The sequence below is a fragment of the Polypterus senegalus genome, chromosome 11 (genome assembly GCF_016835505.1).
Source record: "Polypterus senegalus isolate Bchr_013 chromosome 11, ASM1683550v1, whole genome shotgun sequence".
In the NCBI taxonomy this organism is placed as follows: Eukaryota; Metazoa; Chordata; class Cladistia; order Polypteriformes; family Polypteridae; genus Polypterus; species Polypterus senegalus.
In genome coordinates this window covers 97,662,944-97,668,273 of record NC_053164.1, presented here as the reverse complement: position 1 = coordinate 97,668,273, position 5,330 = coordinate 97,662,944, and the positions used below count along the sequence as shown (strand labels likewise).

The window sequence follows — 5,330 nt, the reverse complement described above, 5'->3', positions numbered from 1 at the left end:
TCTTTCTGGCATTCCACTCTGTTTGCCTATCATTTTGATGTAAGAAACCCTCAAGTGAAAGTCAGTTTGATGGTAAATTTGACATTTTTTGCAGTACCAGTAACAAGATTTTAATCACGAACACAATCAAAGATCTTATGTCACTTCTTATGTTGGGTTGACTCTGCTCCTGGAATATGCAGGCATAGACACCAAGTAACCCTTATATGGTGGTTATAATAATTGTGTAGGCGTCATTTATTGTATTGGATGGGAAATCAACCCTAATTTCCTGCTTGAAAGGCAAGCGTGCTAGCTCAGATAATCTATCTGCTCTAAAATGTACTTTATATAAATGTTCAGATGTCTTGGTACGTTTAACGTGCATTGATTATGACTAATGCACTCTTAAAAATAAAGGTGCCAGAATGTTTTTTCAGTGTGATCCCAGAGGAGAACCATCTTTTGGTTCCTAAAAGACCCAGCCACAAGAAGGTTCCAGAAAAAAAACTTTTATGTATATGTATAACAGAATCCATAAAGTAAATAAGTGTGAGATGGTAACAGATTTGTGAAATATCGATGGGCTCATGATTTTAAAAGGGCTCTTGCTGCATACAACACCACACGCTAAAGGACTTCTTACTCCATTAATGTCCTGCTAGGGAGCCTACTAAACATTAAAGATTTCATTTTTTTTCCTACATATTAAAAAGTTGTTTAAAGAGCAAAGAACACACTTCTTATACAAAGAATCGTTTCCAGAATGAAATGGTGCTTGGTCAAGCAAAATTATTATGAAGAACCACACAACCCAATAAGGAACCATAAAGTGCCATTAGTGAACCAGTATTTTTAAGAGTGTGTATTATGAGATCTTTTAGGTAATCAAGACAGAACATTCAGGGTAAGGTAGTTATACTCATACTTACCTGGCATGGGAGATACCATGATCACTAAGGTGGTTCTCCCAGGGCGAGGCTCATCCATTGCACTCCGGGTGTGCTGACCCCTGCGATTTCCCCAAATGCGGGAAACTCGACTGCATAATTTGTGGTAGTGGGGGACTGCGTTCACGCTCTCCCCTGATTGATTATTTCTGTGAATTTCCCCTTGGGATTAATAAGGTATCTATTTATTTATCTATCTATCTACTCACTAATCACGGTCATGAAGAGTAGTGACCTGCTTAATGCTGAATAGCACATGCAAGTAAGAATTTCACTCTACATGTGAAACTAATAACCCTAAAAACTGGGAGCGAGTCTAACAAAAGTAGGGATTAAGGATTATCTCCCGCATTTACAACAGATGGCGCCAATGTGCCTGCTTTATAGCAATCTTCGGAACACCTAAATACACAAGGATGCTTTAAAATGAATAAAAGACATATGCTATTTCAAAATATCTCAGAATACATTTTACTGTTGCATAAGAAGAAGAAGAAGATGAACATGGACTAGGTTAGTCAGCTGGCAGTTCTACAGAAATATGTGACAGTAGTGCTTTATAAATTGAATCGTGGCTGCCCCCTGAGACTTTGTGTCCTGGTCCCAACGGCTTTTAATTAGAGTCCTTCCTTAAATTAGCAAGGTGTTAGTTCCCATTTGTCTGGGTTTTTTGGTTAATCCAGAAATTACAAAAGTGGGTTTGCTAAATTTTAATTGGAATATAGCATACGCTTTATGTTTGCTACATGGCGATTAATTTGGGGTTTGGTTTAGATTTTCGTCATCATCAAAAGTTTTATTCTGCATTTCTATGTACAGAACTCAGAAAGTATTTAAGAATTTACTTCTTAATTACCACGTTATTGGGTCTGACAACTCAAGGAACTGCAGCTTTTTGCAGTTGTTTGCTTTAGTATTTACTTAGCTCATTGTTAGCTGTTAGGATACATTTAAGGAAACAAATGTGCAGAAAAAAGTGTACATTTATTGGAAATTAGCACATGCAAGCTAGGAACCTTAAAACTACGGCAAATTGTAATATTGGAAAATTTCTTATAAATGTAAATCTCACAGTACTGTTTTTTCTGACCACAGAATAAGTTAAAAACGAAAAGCTAATTAAACAATAAGATCAATTAGCTGTAAAAATTACCCTCTGATCACAAGGAAGATCTACGGCTATAAGGGTCCCGTAGGACTGAACTTGGTAACTAATGTTAGAGGATTTAATAGGAGGGTGGCCTCGGACTCCCAAAACTGTCCTCTTAGCATCACGACAGTTATGGAAATTTACTTAACCTCCACAGAAAAAAGGGCACAATTCAGGTCTCATTTTCCCTCTTCCATTCATGTGATAAGGGTTCAGTTTCCATCTCATAGAAAGTGTGGCGTTTGCGTGTTACTCCTGTGTCTGCTTATGCTGGTTGGTTGTGTGATTTGTTGGCGACTCCAAATTATCATTGACTGGATTAATGTGGAAATGTGACTATGCCTCCTGTGGTGGTCGTCTGGCCTCTCATGTGTGATTCGTAAAAATATAAAACGTGAACTGTTCTGTCCAGCGCTGTAAAAAAGGTGTCGTAAGGCGCAAAGTTTTGGATGTAAAAGCTATCACCATTTGGAAAACAAAGAGGTGTGGGCATGCACTCCGATGAACTGGCGAGCCCCGTCCAGGAATGGATCCCCCTTAAGGTTCAGGTATTCCAGGACAGAAATTGGCACTCTGCGGCTCTGAACTGAAGAAACGGGAATTGACACACACTTTTAATGTGCTGTGACACATTTGCTGAAAATATTAAACAGGCAGTGACATTTTAAACAAATACCTAATTTGAGAATTAATTACGTAAACACGTTGAAGTCGTTTATTACCACCTTAAATTATATTGCATGACAGACTCCTCACCTGAAGCATATTTGCACTGAACACAAATTTACGTTTATTGAGCTCAATGACCACATCATAAGTAAAACGCAGATCTCTCAGAAATACAGTTACTGACTTCCCAAATCTCCCAGGAATATTCTCCTGGATTCTCCTTTGAAATCCCACCTGGAAACTCCAAGGGGAACTAGACTTCAGCAATTCCTAGAAAACGGACCTGCGCATGGTCCTCACTCAAACATACCTGAAATCAGTTATGTATGGGTCAGATGTCTGCAGTTAATAGCCTACCATATTCCAAAGATTCACGATGCACTGAATCATAATTAGCACCTAAAATTTCACTCTACTCGATCCTAAAAGAGCCTGAGGTACGATTCTGTAGTATCAGGGAATCGGGGTCATGATTAGGCCTACACTAGTCAGGCACGGAAAGGCAGGCGTCCACGTATCTATTTTCTCCTAATCAAACTTAAAATAAAACTACTATAGACCCCAATATTTGTTTACCCGAGACCAGCCTATATGTTCAACGTATACGGTCTGCTGTAAACTTGTAGACTGAATATACCTGTAAAGATATCGGTGGCTCTTAAAATTCAGTGATCTTTTGATTTAGAGCTGGTGTGTTGCATTTATTCCTGATATCTTTCAGGTTTACACTCGTTGTTTTCAGTTATCTGGAGTATAGTGAAATTCTCTACTTGTATATATTTGCTAATCAAAGTGCAACCCTTTATGCTCGTGCACCTTCTGCACCCCGCTTCTCATTTTACTTTCACGCATACTCCGTGCCAGATGCTGCGCAGGTTGTCCGTAGTGCGCACGCGCTCTTGCTCTTGCTGCTTGTGCGATGCGCAGTTGTGAGAACGAGAATCCTCTCCAGTAAACGAGACGCATATAAGGTTTTTTTTTAGTTCATGTTTGTAATACACAAAGGTAACTGAGTTTCATAGCATAACCTTGCTATGAAAATGTGCTTCGTTCCCATTTTGAAAAGGTGGTGACGCCAGGTAAGGAAAAAACTTCTTTAAATTCTATTTTGTTAATACCATTTCAATTATTCTTATACCAAAAAAGGAATTTAAATTACGAGAAAAAGCCGTGAAACTAATTTTTCTTCCCTAGAATACAAATATAGGGTTCCAAACAAACATAAGATACTTATTAAAAATTAGATAAAAAATAAAAAAAATACCCATTTTAGATTTCAAGTAGAACACAGAAACCTGCTAGAGAAAGTACGAGCAAGGGATTTCGTGGAGAGTGAACATTCCTTTTAAAAGGTTGTCTTTTAAATGTCTTTGCAGAAAACACGTTATTGTTAGTTATTATTGCCATTTTACTAAACTTACATGATATTTTATATGTCTCTTAGTTGATGACATCTTTTTAAATAATTTTTTGTATTGTTAATGGAACATAATGTGCCTATGAAAGTTTGAAGGTAGTACGCTTTCTTAAAGAAATACCCCACCCAAAAGTGATATTTTTTTGTATTTTATTTATATTTCCTTATTTGGCTGACACATTTATCCAAGGTAACTTACAACATTTATGATACAATTGATTACATTTCTTAAGGATTTCCAGTTGGAGCACAGGCAGGTCTGGTGACTTGTTCAGGGTCACACAGTGTCTGTAGCAGAATTTGAACCCACAACTTCAAGTTTTGAAGTCCAAAGCCTTAACCACCACACCACATTGCCTGTCTTTTACAATGTAGTTTATAGTGGTGGGCAAGAAAAAATTTCGATCTCATTTTTTTTATGCAGAATGTGGAGATATAACACAAGCCAATAGTGACCATTGCTGTATGATGGCAGACGATGTGAAAAACTTCCATGAATTAAAAAGGCTCAAGGGTACATGTCACATCTATACAGAAGTGTATTAGAACCAAGGAGAAGAAAGAAAATACAGACTCCGCGAAGAAACAAAAAAGTGTATGTCGAGAAAAAAGTCGACATGTTAACTTTATTCTCGACATTTCCACTTTATTCTTGCTGTTTATGTAGAGATTAAAGTTGATGTTTCCACTTTAAACCCTTGTTTTTTTCTCTCTCTAGTTTAACTTTGCCATGTCATAAATGTCTTCTTAAAATCAATGTTTAATTTACTAGATTTTCTCAAACCCCATCATAACTAATGTAGCACATGAAATGCTTTATATTAAGTGTTCCCTGACCCAGTTATTAACCGCTATGTGCTTCTTAAACTGACTTCCTCTTGCACCGAGAGGAGCCACAGACAGTGATCGCCACACAGAATACATTCACTTCATGATAGTCCTTCTCTCTGAATATTTAGAATGCTAAGATAAATACTTTGTATTATTTTCATGATGAAGTGCATTAAAGCATGTATTAAACATGTGGGGGCGTGGTGGTAGCGCTTCTGCCTCGCGGTAAGGGGGTCCCCAGGGGTATGTTCCTTTATGGCAGGCTCTAAAAACCTGGATGTATGAGCGGGTATCACACATGCATTTGTAAGGAAACTGAAGCATGTTGAGTAAA

General features: G+C 37.7%; 1 non-coding gene across 1 annotated transcript; it reads left to right on the top strand.

Moving 5' to 3' along the window:
* The first annotated feature begins 903 nt into the window (after nt 1-903).
* Nucleotides 904-1,067, top strand: LOC120539843. The gene has a single exon (XR_005635701.1). It is a non-coding gene; the product is annotated as a U1 spliceosomal RNA (small nuclear RNA).
* Nucleotides 1,068-5,330: the final 4,263 nt, after the last annotated feature.